This window comes from Miscanthus floridulus, chromosome 13, assembly GCF_019320115.1.
Source record: "Miscanthus floridulus cultivar M001 chromosome 13, ASM1932011v1, whole genome shotgun sequence".
Lineage (NCBI taxonomy): Eukaryota > Viridiplantae > Streptophyta > Magnoliopsida > Poales > Poaceae > Miscanthus > Miscanthus floridulus.
In genome coordinates, this window is record NC_089592.1 from 39,984,064 (window position 1) to 39,999,252 (window position 15,189).

A 15,189-nucleotide genomic window follows, 5' to 3' on the forward strand; every position below is an offset into this window, starting at 1 on the left:
AGTTAGACAGGTTCGGGCTATCAACGCGACGTAATACCCTACTCCTATGGTCTGTTGGTTTGTATTGGCTATCAGTATGATATTGCGTGTGTTTTGAGGGGGTCCCTGCCCGCCTTATATAGTCTACGGGGCAGGGTTACAAGTCGGTTAGATCTAGGAGATAACTGAAAAGTATTAACAGATTACAGGAATCCTAGGATTGGACGTATCCTAACAGATCTTGTAGTATCTTTAGGATATCTTCCTGGTGTCTTGCGGGGCGCACCGAGCAGCGCCGTGCTCCACAAGGCTTCATCTTGTGGGCTAGACCGCCCCTAGGAGCGTAGCCCATGTAGTCTGCCGTGGGTATCCGGGGTCATACCCCCCACATTGAGATAGAGTGAGAGGGAAGTGTTTGGAGGAGTCCTGGCCTATGGGTGCTCTCTCTATGGCTTGTACCCAGGCGGAATCAAGTTCTTCTTGAGCTTGCTTTTGAGATTTCTCTGGTAATCGACTTCTAATTCAAGTAAGTATCTTGTTCATATTATTCTTTAGGTTTGTGACTCGCTTTTGAGTACTTTAATCCTTGTAGCTCCTAGGTTAAAGTGGTATTCGTAGTGTAAGCATGGTGCTTAGACTCGGTTACTCAGTGGGTGTACCCTATTTTCTAGACTAGTGGTAGCTCGCGAGGGTGACTCTTATAGCCTTGTTGAATCCTTTGTAGTCCACCTCTTGTTAGTAGGCCTAGTAGGATATTGTTGCTATAGAAAACATACTCTGCCTGTGTTTTCCCTAGTAATATCCCCAGAATTGAACAATAGAAGACAAAGCTTACCGAAGTTAGACCTAGAAGACCTTAGTAGTCTCATCTATGCTCCTATTGTCTAGCCTTGATTGTGAAGTTGGGATAAGTTAGATTTAGTTATTCTCACACACATTTCCTTGAGTTCGATAAAAAACTAGGTACTCCCGGTGAAGTGCTACATCGGTATAATATTCGTGCGCTTACGGATTATTCTGTGTGAATTAATTTATACCAACACCATAGCAGGAGTAAGTGAAATGATAAATAAATGATAAGTGTAAAGCATTGATACTAATCTAGAGATAGAAATGGATACTCATAAATGTAGTATGGCCAGGCAGGAGATTAGTTAAGATCAAAAGATTCCTAAGTCATTCCTTATTTACTAGGTCTTTTGTACACCCAAGTATATACACTCTCATCTATAGCATAATTAACTTTGAATCTATGCATAAGGAACATTACTGAGGAAGATCAAGAACAGAGCTTAACTCCCTTCGCAACCGGGTTCTACTTGCTCTACAAATAGGGAGTGGACTACAAAGGACTCAACGGGAGTGTCACATCCACGATCTACCACATGACCCAGAGTGTAGAATGCATCTATAGGTAAACAATATTTAAGCACCACGCTTACATAATTATGACCACTTAACTCAATCAAGTATTGAGCTAAGCGCTTTGTGAAACATATGCATATATTCATCATCAATCATAACTATATCAAGCATATAACTAGAGCAAAATAGGAACATAATAAATATCAACATAATATTTAGGTAGCACAAAGTCATAAATAATGAGGGATACAATGGATATACCGGCCTCTAGACGGCGAATCCAAAATCCTGTGCAATAGCCCAAACTCTACTTGAACCTTGCTAGCTAGCCTATACTAGAACTTTGAAGAATTGGAGCTCTATTCTCTTCTCTCTGGAAACCCTAATTTCTGGTCTGATCTTGACTTATGGCAATGCCCTTAGGGAGGGGGCAGGGGCTGATATATATAGGTCGGAGCATCAATCCTGGGCCCTTAGATCAAACTGACTTGAATAAATGACATAGATGCAATCCTTAAGGTGGTGGAGAACCGACATACGAAGCAGGGGCTGACACGTGGGCCTCAGGGGCTGGCCGGCCCCACCTAATAGTGCCTCAGCCTTTGCTTCGCTGTGGTGCCTTCTCGAGTCTTCTAGAACCTTCTAGGGTAGTTTTCGCTGTGGATAAGCGTAATTTACTTTGATGATTTGATCCTCCTTGATGGTTTTCTAGATAAACCCTGCTGAAAATATAGATTCACCAAAACTCATAGAAATTGTTAGTTTAAACCCCTAAGTCTATGCTGGTGATCATTTTTAGGCATGATTTCAAGTTTTATTGATGGTTCATGATGGATGATAACTACCTTCAACAAACTCCCCCATGCTTAACCTTTGCTTGTCCCTGAGCAATGCCAAACTTAGCAATGGATTAGGAGTTTTAAGATTCTTGAAAACATTGTAGCAACTCCTCAAAAGTACATATGTGTTCAATCAAGAATTCTCCTTTGGATTAGAACAAACTGATCTGACTTTCAAACTTACTCATATTACCTTCAACCATTGGGCTTGAAGCCTTCACTTGGGTCTTGAGCAATTGAAATATAGAACGATCAAATCAAGCACTATGTCTCATGCTCTTTGTTCAACCATTATTCTAGAGTTTTTGCAATTTTTCAAAATAAAACTCAAAGTTTCCATTGTATGACACTCTCAAGTCTCTAAAAATATGTGGTATTTGTGGATCCTCACTAAGGCAATAGTGCTATTTTGCCTTTCTTCCTATAACTAAGGCTTATGTGGAGCTTATAGGAATGATGATAATCATGAAAGAGCATACTTTTAATACATATATTGTAAAGTCAAACAATGGATCCAAAGTGAGTTAAGTCATACAATCAATTCAAGATGTGTATGTGTGTGGAATATATGGTGGATGTATATGTTGGCTAGCCTAATTCTACTATGCTCCTTGAAAACTTATCTCTCATTTAAAACTTGGAGACATTTGCAAGAGAACATGGGCTATCTTATTCATCTCTTTTCTTTTTTTCAGGAGGGCATATAAGTACCAATTGTTTTGATATCTCAGACATTGTCCATTTTTTAAATACTTTCTCTCTCTTTTTTTATGAATAACTCTTGCATAGCCCATGTTTCTTATCTGCAATAAAATTTTTGAGAGATAACAACAAGAACTTGGAGCATTTATTTGGCGGAAAACCTATCAAGAATATTTTTGGTGTTTACTCCCAGTGTAGGAGCAAAACATTTTTGGTGGATCTAGATGGAAAACATGTTTTTGCACCTACCCCCAGTGTAGGAGTAGTGCATATATAGGTGGTGTGTATGTAATCTTGATTTTAAGAGCTTGACAATCCTCTCATAAGGATTAACAAAGCTTGACCAAACTCAATGTAAAACAAGCAGCATATATGAGCGGATGTTTTCCTAGTCTAAGTATAAACATATTTTTGCTCTGGTAGGAATTCAAGCTTTGTCATATAGGAACTCATCATGTTGCATTTTTATGTTTTTCAAAAAAATCTCTAGAATTTTGTATCACTTGGAACAAGATAAATAGCAGCTTATACGTTCTCATATCATATCTATCAATTACCTAGACTTAGATCAAGCATTGCTACCCATGAGTTTCAAGTTTAGAGCAAATTCTCATGTCAAAAGAATTATATCCAAAACTCGAGAGAATTCAAGGCTAAAAACTAGGTACTTGAAAGGAATTATAAGAGAGCTACTATTCATCATTTCCATTGTGAATCATCATCTTCAAGTTCTTTTTATTTATTGGTTCTTAAAAACATAAATTTAAAGCAAACTTTATACACACTCCTTTTATTTGGTTTTTTAGATCACACATTACTAATATATACTCCCTCCATTTCTTAATATAAGTCATATAGATTTCTAAAGAAAATTCCAAAATATAGGTACTGTATCAGCTCCCACGCTGATTAGTTTGGAAACCTTCCCACCGTACATAGCACATGCCCCAACTAATTCCTTAGATTTAGGAAGCAATCTGATTGGGAGAGAGAAGATGGCCTGATTTTTCTTTTTTTCTCGGTCTCACATCCTTCCCCAAGCCGTGCGTTAATATTGGTGCTAAAAACTATATGACTTATATTAAGGAACGGAGGGAGTATGAAAGACAAAGACAATTTTGTTTTTGTTTTTGAGTTATGCATCTTTTTTAATAAATATAGACAAACATGGAATAAAAGGAAACAAAATACTAGAAAAGAAAACTTATCTTAGATACTAGGGAATCCTCCTCCCCCAAGCTAGGTGTTGCTGTGGTCGGTTGATCAGAATGGCGGGTCAACGTTGAGACCATGGAATAGGTAGTGCCAATTCTGGTTCTCCTACTGCTAATGTTGCTGGATGTTGATGATGCGGTCTCCCATTTCTGCTTGCCAGTTGGAGTGCTGGTGAAGCGTGTTCTGTATGTCATGCTACATATCTTCTATGGTCATCATCCTAGTGTCGAGGCAGGAATGCTCCATCTACTGGTCATGGTAGCCCATGGGCTGTCATGGTAGCCACTGAGCAGAGAACGACATGCATCCTCTCTGGTAGCTGCTTGAAACTTCTTCATATTGTTGCTGCTGATAGTACTCAAAGTTGTCATCCTGCCATTGCTCACTTGTGCCCTACTGTCAGGAGCTCTCAAAGTGCTGAGGAGCGGGCTGCTCCCAACCAGCATGCTTAGGTTGATACATGCGGTTGGATCCTGACTGATCCCAGCTTGCATAGCTGGTGAAAGCAGGTCCCTCTAGAATTGGATCATCACCATGGTACCTGGGCTGTGGGTTGCGAGTTAATCTTGCAGAGGCACTCCTACGAGGGGCTGCCTCCTTAACCTATAAATCAAAGACAAAAGAATCCACCGCATACAAACCGAGGTTCCGGTCTGGTAATGGGATCTCGGTTGTATAATCTGTGTACATCATGATAGGTTTCCCATCCTTATTCTTTTTAACATGTGTGCTTGGACAAAATATTCATAGTCCATAAACCAACAGGGAATGCCATCAATGTAAGCAGCATAAGCATTTTCCAAAAGACCCAAATTTTTGGCTATGCGGGTGACCAAAGAAGTACACCCAATATCTCCCTTAAGTTCAAGAATTTCTATCCATTCTCATCATAAATTTGACCGATGAAACCTTTCTTCTCTTAACCATGGCATAGAGCAGCTTATGTTCATCATTCCTTACAGTGTAAAAATCATTTCTAGGAAATAAAGAAAATCCTAGCCATTGATGCATAAAGCGTAGGCTAGGGTGATGAATTTCATTTGTACGAGAACGATAACAAGTAAGTTCTTTAGATATTTCTCTCCAAAATTTTGTCCTATTAAAATCTTGTATAGTGGTGTCTACATCCACTACACACTGAGCATGGAATCCTAGAAGCTCACTAAAATTCTTACAGGGAACATAAAAGTCTTTCCCAAAAAGCCTAAAAGTGACTTCAGAATCGGTGGTTTGCAAGGTGCAAAGAAATTCAGCAGTTAAAAGCTTTGACCCCGGCTCATTAATTTCCCAAGCATTCTCCCACCCAATAGTTTTAAAGATGATTTCGAACTCAATATTCATACCTATTGACTGCACGAGGGATGGATCATAAGCGGGATTAAGAATGAACCTCTGAGTTTTCATCTGCTTGTAGGCGTCCATCTCCATCTTGATCCAGAATTTCAGGTGCTTCTCTTCTAGGAGAATGTTCTTCTTGGTGGATGATGACACGGACGGTGCTTCGACAACGAGAGATGGAGTGTCGATCCGCATGTCGGCGCTTCCTCTTGAAGAAGAACTTCTCATCGAACAGAACAATGCTGCATGCTTGACCTTGCCTACTAACTTGCTCATCTTCCTACAAAATAAACAGACAACACAACTCATGGAACGGATTAGGAAAATAAAAAAAGTTAGCGGTTAGCGATCCAGGAGTTAGTCGTTCAAGAGTTAATTGTCCAAGGGTTAAACATTCTTGATTGCCTAATGGATTTTTCTAATCAAGATTTTGGCATAACTTTCCCCCTTCATTCTATTGATTTTTCCTCTCAATTTTAACATCACTTCCACTCTTAAACCTTCTCACTTCTACTCTTAATTTCTCTCACCCTTGCTCAAATTTTAGCAATGCTTTCACTCTAGAACTTCCTCTTCTTTCCTATTTCAAAAATCACTTCTGCTACATGAATTTTCAAACTACGAAATTAGCAACTAGAATTTTGAACTTGGAGAGGTGGTTTGTAGTCATGGTTGTGGCCGAGAGCAAGCAGGAGGAGTGCCTATTTATAGGCGAGAGAGCAGCAGGCCGACCGACCAAGTGATGGGGCCAGCTGGCCCCACATAGTGGCCTAATGGCCTCCCCTTCCTCCTAATGCTTCCTTACTTCCTAGTTAAGCAAGGTGAGTGTTCCTTTCGGTGGAAATGTGCCCTGGATGGTGCAGAGTGGAAATGAAGGTGATGGTAGAGATAGAAGTGATGGGTGGTGGTTGAGTGGGTCCCACATGTCTATATTTCTACTGTATACTCACGTATATATGCAATACAAAAATATTTTATAAAACTATGAAATATAAGAAGATGAATGAATGGTATTTTAAAATTTTTATGCCTCCACGGTAAATATTTATTATGGGTTTTATGCTTCATAAAATTATTTACATGGGGCTTGGATTTATATAATGCCATGATAATAATTTTTATTTTATAATGCAGGTGTTGAAATAAATATGCCAAGATAAAATGATTATTGCAATGAAAGAAGTAAATTTGGATAACTACCGATTTACCTCCCGGCGAGGGTTCAAGATTTTAAATCCATCGAACCAGACTTCTCTATTTGTATTTATTCCTTGGGTATATCAGTCAGTCTTGGAGATGGAGACCCTAATGGTTGTACTGGCTTCTCTTGCCACTCCAAATTAGAGTATTGTTCTGGTCTTGGTTTGAAGGCGAATCGCTCTTCCTTGCCATTGATATGGAACTTGATTTCTTCGGCTCCGACATCAATGTGTGTATTTGTAGTGCTTAGGAAGGGTCTCCCAAGTATGAGGGATGTCTTCATGTCTTCCTACATGTCAAGTACTACAAAATCTACTAGAACAAAGAAATTTCTTATTTTTACCTAGAATATTCTCAGCGATCCTTGCAGGGTAGCGAACCGATTGGTCGGCTAGTTGTAGGCACATTGACATTGGTGTGAGTGTCGAATAGTTGAGCTTGTTGAAAACCTTCTTGGGCATGACACTGACACTTGCTCCAAGATCGCATAGTGCATTCTCAAAGTTTTGGTTTCCGATCAAACAATCGATAGTGGGACATCCTGGATCCTTCTTCTTGACAGGTGATGTGTTCAAGATGGCCACACTACACTCCTCCGTTAGCTTAATTACCTCAGTGGTGGTAGTGGTCTCTTATTGTTTAGCATGTCTCTAAGGTACTTCGCATAGGTGGGTACCCATATGGCATCTTGCAGAGGAATATTGATATATAACTTTTGAATTACCTCTACAAACTTACCAAACTGCTCATCCATTTTGGCTTGTTGATTTCTATGTGGAAACGGTAGGAAGGTGGTGTCATGAAAATCTTGAATCATTTCTTATGCTTGTGGCTCAACTTCTTCAACTTCATTGTCCTTCTTCTCCTCATGTACTATCGTCGATGTCTTACCTGTCCTTGTCGGATATGGTGGATCACGAGTAGACCTACCACATCTTGTGGTTATGGTGTTGACCTTTTCAAGGTTAGTGACAATAGGTAGAGCAGTCGCCAATTGAGCTAATTGAGATTCTACCTTTTTTATTATAGATAAGTTGATCTTTTATAGCAGAAGAAAAACTATCCATTTTAATGTTTATGTTTTCTAGGATTTTGTCATTAAAAGCAAGCTTCTTAGAAATATTTTTATTAATCCTAGCTTGTTCTAAGATCAAGTCTCTCAAGGATGGCTGCTTAGAAGGATAATTACCTAGGTACTTACCTTGGTAATTTGACCATTGTTGTTGTTGTTGATTCTGTCCTTGCCTCTATTGTTGTGGAGCGGAGTTATTGATGACAATATTTGCATCTTCTTGATATTTAGGGAAATCAACCCCCAAATATTCTCCACAAACGTTTTGGGAATTGAAAGCATCTTGAATGTCCTGACGATGTTTCTTGTAATTGGCTCACTGTTCAAGCCAATTCAACAAGACGTCCATCTTGGTTGACAGTGCACACACCTCTTCTGGTACTTCTTCGCTCTTATTGCATGTTTGAATACTACATTTAGACTAGCCTTGATTAGAGGCTACCTTTTCCATAAGAGTCTCAGCTTTTCCAATGGTGACATAAATGATCCTCCAATAGTAGCATCAAGTTGTTCATGAGCTTTTTGAGTTAATCCATGATAAAAGCTTTGGATGAGCAACCAATCCTCCATCCCATGATGAGGACAATCTAAAATGTATTCTTGGAAACATTCCCATGCCTCTGAAATGGTCTCTCCTTTCTGCTGTTGGAAATTGGGAATCTTTCCTCTTAAGGCATTGGTCTTGCCTATAGGGAAAAACTTTTCTAGAAAGGCCTTTGAACACTTTGCCCATGTATTGATGTCTTCTTTGTTGGTGTATAACCACTGCTTCACCCCTCCCACTAGTGAGAATGGAAACAGGCAGAGTAGTATGATATCTTGAGCAACGTCCTTGATGGTGATTGTGCTGCTTATCTCCAAAAAATTCTAAAGATGAGCACTTGCATCTTCATGTGCCTTTCTGCTAAATGGAGTAGTTTGCATGATGTTGATGAGGTTTGGCTTGAGTACAAACTCAAGGTTGTTGGTTTTGAGTGTTGGTCTAGTGCGATTTTTCTTAGTGCTTGGAGCAGAGAATTCACGTAGAGTCTTTTTAGCTATAGCTTCAGAAACTAGTGTTGAGCTTCCTCTTGATTGGTTTGATTGAGATTGATAGAATTTGTTGATGAATCAGGACCAATCTTGCAATACCCTATATAAGATATGAACAAAGACAAACAAGGGTAAGCCTACTAAAGCAGAGGTGCATAGTTATGATTTCATCAATAAGTATTTATTTGATCAATTCTATATAGCCAGGTGCCCCTCCCTGGCAATGGCCCCACAAATGCTTGTTGACATTTCTTAGCATCACTCTTTACTAAGTTGTCATCCCTAGCATGATGCCTAGAAATGCGTTGTTGGTAATTATTAATGACACTTGTAACTCAGAGATACTCATATATGATAGGAGTAATCCGCAAGCGCACAAATAATATACCATTGTAGCATTTCACCCGGAAGTATACCAGGTATCATTATTTATATTTTATCCACAGGGAGGAGCGATGGGGTGGCAAGAGATATTGACAAATATGCATACTTATGACAAGATCATTAACTCTCATGCCATAGCAGTGGTAAGTCAAATCATAAATAAATGATAAGTGTAAAGCATTGATAGTAATCTAGAGATAGAAATAGATACTCATAAATGTAGTATGGCTAGGCAGGAGATTAGTTAAGAGCAAAAGATTCCTAAGTCATTCCTTATTTACTAAGTCTTTTGTACACCCAAGTACATGCACTCTTATCTATAGCATAATTAACTTTGAATCTATGCATAAGGAACATTACTAAGGAAGATCAAGAATAGAGCTTGACACCCTTTGCAACTGGGTTCTACTTGCTCTATAAATGGGGAGTGGACTACAAAGGACTCAACAGGAGTGTCACATCCATGATCTACCATCAACAAGTCCCCCCAAGCTTAACCTTTGCTAGTCCCTTAGCAAAGCTAAATTGAGCAAATGGGTCAGGAGTTTAAGGATTTTGAAAACATTGATACAGCTCCTCAAAAGTACACATGCGTTCAAACAAGAATTCTCCTTCGGATTAGAATAAACCAATCTAACTTTCAAACTCACCCATATTACCTTCAACCATGGGGCTTTTTAACCTTCACTTGGATCTTGAGCAATTGAAAGACAGAATGATCAAGTCAAGCACTATGTCTTAAGTTCTTTGTTCAACCATTATTCTAGAGTTTTTATAGATTTGTAAAATAAAACTCAGAGCTTTCTTTGTATGACACTCTCAAGTCTTTCAATATATGTGGTATTTGTGGATCCTCACCAAAGCAATAATGGTGTTATGCCTTTCTCTTCCTACAACTAAGGCTTATGTTGAGCTCATAGGAATGGAGAAAGCATAAAAGAGCATACTTGCAATACGTATATTGTAAAGTCAAACCTTGGATCCAAAGAGAGTTGAGTCATACAATCAAATCAAAATGCACATGTGTGTGGATGTATGTGGTGGATATATATGGTGGCTAACCTTGTTCCTTGAAAACATATCTCATTTGAAACTTGGAAACATTTGCAAGAGAACATGGGCTATCTTATTCATCTCCTCTTTTTTTAGATGGGCAACTAAGTACCCATTGTTTTAAATATCTCGGACACTTGTCCATTTTTTTCTCATCTCTTTTTTTTCTTTCTTTTTTATGAATAACTTTTGCATAGCCCCATGCTTCTTTTTTGCAACAAAACTTTTGAGAGATAGCAATAAGAACTTGGAGCATTTATTTGGTGGATATCCTATCAAGAATATTTTTTTGGTGTTTTCTCCTAGTGTAGGAGTACAACATTTTTGGGTGGATCTAGATGGAATGGCATGTTGTTGTGTCTACCCCCAGTGTAGGAGTAGTGCATATTTGGGTGATGTGTACGTGTCTTAATTTTAAGAGCATGACAAACCTCTCATAAGGGTTAACAAAGCTTGACTAAACTCAATGCAAAACACGCAACATATATGTTAAAGTTTTCCTAATCTAAATATCATGTATGGCTTTGGTAGAAATTCAAGCTTTGTCATTCAGGAGCTCATCATGTCGCATTTTTATGTTTTTTAAAAGATAAATCTCTAGAACTTCAGTATCACTTGGAACAAGATAAATAGCAGTTCATACCTTCTTATATCATATCCGTCAATTACCTAGACTTAGATCAAGCATACGCTACCCATGAGTTTCAAGTTCAGAGTAAATTCTTATATCTAAACAGTCTTATCCAAACCTTGGGAGAATTCAAGGCTGAAAACTAGGTACTTGAAATGAATTACGATAGAGCAACTATTCATCATTTCTATTGCAAGAGATTATCCTCAGAGTCTATTTATTTAGCTCTTAAAAATAGAAAACTAGACACACACTATTATATATAAAAGACAAATATAATATTAATATTTTTTTATTTCACTTTTAGTTTGTTATGCATCTTTTTATGACTTAGAAATAATAGAACAAAAGGGAAAGAAATACTTAGCTAGATACAATGGGGGATGCCTTCTCCCCAAGCTGGATGTTGGAGTGGTCGAATGTCGAAGTTGAGTGAACCTTTTTGGAGCAGATTTGCTAGCAGATGTCCTTCTCGTCCTATGATGGAATGAGATGAAGACAATCGGGTGAATTTGCTCTTGACCTTGGTGCATTATCCTGCAAAATACCAACAAGAATACCAAAACTCATGAAACGTATTAGGATAAAGGGTTGGCGGTCAGCCATCTAGAGATTATTTGTTCTTACTGTTTAGAAATATTTCTATTTAGGCAGATTTTTAACAGGATGTCTTTCTAATATCTTTTTGGATTTTCCATTTTTATATGTATGCAAGAAATTTGTATGTATGGTATTTTTATTTTTATGCCACCATGGTGAATATTTCCATGGGTATTTACACCATAGATTTATTCACATGGGGCTTTAGGATTTATGATGCAATGATGTAATGCAGTCATGAAACTTTTTATCTTCCTTTTCTAAATGCAATGCTAATGCAGAAAAGTAAATATGCTAAAGTGAAAAGTAATTTATGCAATGCTAGGAAGTAAATATGGATAACTACCGATGTTACCTCTCGGCGAGGGTTCAGAATTTTAAGTCCTCTGGACAAGACTTTACTAGAGAAAAGTCCTTCACTCTTTGGGTGCATCATCCAGCCTCAACGATGGAGACCCGGATGGCTGCATATCTTGTGACAGTGATTTAGATGGTGCCACCTTCTCTTTCCATACCTGCTTGGTCTGTGGACGTGACTCTGGCGGTGTGGGTACAACTTCTTTAGGTTCCTCATCTTAATCCCAACTTTTCTTTGGGGATTGATTCTTTTGGTTTTAGGATGATCGACGTCTCCTCCTAGAGCGAGACTTCTTCGACTGCTCATAAGTGGTATAACTATTAAAATAACAGCGTACCTTTTCTCTAAGGAATTAGAAGTGGACTTGTCCTAGATCTGGCGTAGATGATCACTTTGGTAGTGTTAAGGAATGGTTTTCCAAGGATGATGGGTGTATCGTCTTCTTCTCCCATGTCCAGAACCATGAAGTCGGTAGGGGCATAGTGATCATGTATTCTTACCATGACATCTTTTACTATTCCCTCCAGAAATTGGATTGATTGGTCCGCCATCTGCAATTGCATATTTGTAGGGAATAAAGGTTCATTACCAAATAAATATTCATACATTACCTTGGACATTATGTTAACACGCAATCCAATGTCACAAAAAGTCTTGTGGAAGATTCTTTGTCCAATGGTACACTCGATCGTTGGTATGCCTGGATCATCCTTCTTAGCAAGGAATGGTGAAGCGAGGAGGTGGTCATACTTTGATCAGAGTGTGTTGATCATGTTAACTAAATCTTCATGTGGCTACCTGGCCTTTTTTTCCTCCTATTGTTCTTCTTCTTGGTCACTTTTGTCTCTTCGCGTAGGTACGATGTTTGTAGATGTCCCAGAGATTGCAAGATATGATTCTTGAAAGAAAACTTCTCCTTTCTATCCTTGATTGTGAAGAAAATCTTGGCACTATCCACGTAGATGATGGCTTTTGCGGTGCTTAGGAAAGGTCAGCCCAAAATAATGGGTGCCCTTACATCTCCACCTGTTTCCAAAACCACAAAGTCCATGAGAACATATGATTGTCCCACTCGAACAATGGCATCTTCAAGAACTCCCTTGGGGTAGCAGAGTGACCGATCTGCAAGCTACAAACGTATATTTGTGTACAACAAAGTATCTCCATTAATTTGATCATAAATTACCTTAGGCATGATGTTGACACTTGCTCCGAAGTCACTGACAACTTCTTGGAAAATATGTGGTCCAATGGCGATGGGGATCACAGGTCTTCCTAGATCGCTCTTCTTTTCCAGCAAGGTATAATCTATCCACCTTCCCATCGATGGCTGTATATAGTAGTATGCTGCATTGTGAATATCAACAAGATTTGTAGTTTCTAGATCTTCCGGTTGCCCTAGAATCTTACCTTTGTCGGATGGAGGAACATCAACACCAGCTGAGCTATTTGTGATTCTATCATTTTATTAAAGCTATGCTGGTTCTTAATGGTAGAAGCAAAGCTATCCATTCTATTAGTTATGTTCTCTAGAATTTTATCATTGGTAGCTACCTTTCTAGATAATCCCTCCATAAGTTTAGATTGGCCAGCAATTAATTCTCTCAAGGGTGGTTGACTAAATTTTGAAAAATTATTACCTTGATAGTTACCTTGGTTATTACCATGGTAGTTTGGTCTCAAGGCAGTTGTTCCCTGAATGCCCAATGCTTCCACATACTTCACATGTCATGCGAGAATCATGAATGTGCATGACTTCTTACTCCTCATTGACTCGATATTCAAGCTTCTTCATCAGCAGGTCCATCTTGGTAGACAACATGTCTACCTCCTTGAATTGATGCATACCTCCACCTCTCTTACAAGTCTAAAGACGTTCTTCATTCCAACCTTGGTTGGAGGTCATCTTCTCCACAAGAGCTATTGTAGCTAGTATGGTGAGTGACAGGAATGCACCTCCAGCAGCAGCATCCATAGTCTTACGGGTACTATTAGTCAACCCATGGTAGAAAGTCTACATGAGTAGATAATTCTCCATCACATGATGGGGACATTCTAATATGTAATTTTGAAAGCGTTCCCATGCTACAGGGACAGATTCATCATATTATTGCTGAAAGCTTGAGATTCTCCCATGTAGAGCATTGGTCTTGCCTATGGGAAAGAACTTTGCTAGGAAAGCAGTGGATCAGTTATCCCATGTAGTATTTCTATCATTGTTGACGTAGAATGATTGCTTTGCCTTCCCAAAGAGTGAGAATGGGAAGAGGTGAAGTAATATGGCATCTTAGGTTACTCCTTTGATGGTGAAAGTGCTATAGATCTCTAGGAAGTGTTGGAGATGTGCAATCACATCTTCATGTGCCTTTCCACAAAACTGGCTTGCTTGCACCATGTTGATGAGGGCTGGCTTGAGCTCGAATCCATTGTCTCCAACATTGATTGTTGGTCTAGTATGAAAGTTGGCTGTAGTTGGAGAGGAGAATTCACAGAGAGTCTTGTTAGCTATGGCTTTAAATTCTGGTGTTAAGCTTTGCCTTATCTGGATGTCTTCTGATTCTAAAGCTGGGACTTTCTTGAGTTTAGCTCTAGTCCTCCTGATTAATGCTTCTAGATCTTCAACGTAGTTTGTCGGAAGGTCAAAACCAGTCATACATTACCCTACATAAGATACACAAGTAGACAAAACAAGAGTAAGCCTATTTCAGTAGAGGTTAAGGGTTTTCCTCGATGCCATCAATAAGTATAAGTTTATTAATACTTCCTTTGCCTAGCTACCTTCCCTGGCAACGGCGCCAGAAATGCTTGTTGGTATTTATTAACTTGTCACTTGTTTTAGTAGCCACCTATTATAAACTTATATCTCCTAACATTACTTTACTAGGTTGTCATCCCTAGTGATGATGCCAAAGATGCTTGTTGGTAGTACATAGCATTACAACTAGAATAATACTAAGTAGTTCTTTATCATTTTATGTGACTAGAAAGAATATAAATATATATGAATGAGAAGGATCTGCAAGCATATAGATAATATACCATTGTAGCACTTCACCCGAGAGTATTCTAGGTATCATTATCTATATTTTTACCATAGGGAAGGTCTAGCATGGACATGTATTGATAACTTATACTATTGATGGAGAAGTAAACCATAACCAATATTCTACTCACAACAGGGGTAAGTCATCAGATAAGATATATATATGATAAGTATTGATCAATGATAATGATAAATCACTCAGAGTACTCCTTTTTATGACATTAGCATGGTCAGGTAGAATATTAGAGGAATAATTCCTAAGTCATTCTTAATTACAAGTCAAAGCATACATTGATTAGTGCAATTATACCTAGTAATCATTGCTAAGATCATCTTCATATCTACACATAAGGGATATTACTAAGGAAGATTAAGAAC

General features: G+C 38.5%; 2 non-coding genes across 2 annotated transcripts; both read left to right on the plus strand.

Annotated features, from left to right (window-relative positions):
- Positions 1–8,278: 8,278 nt before the first annotated feature.
- LOC136502440 (small nucleolar RNA R71) lies at positions 8,279–8,385 on the plus strand. The gene has a single exon (XR_010770578.1). It is a non-coding gene; the product is annotated as a small nucleolar RNA R71 (small nucleolar RNA).
- A 5,419-nt stretch (positions 8,386–13,804) lies between these two features.
- On the plus strand, positions 13,805–13,913 carry LOC136502364 (small nucleolar RNA R71). Its single transcript, XR_010770522.1, has one exon. It is a non-coding gene; the product is annotated as a small nucleolar RNA R71 (small nucleolar RNA).
- Positions 13,914–15,189: the final 1,276 nt, after the last annotated feature.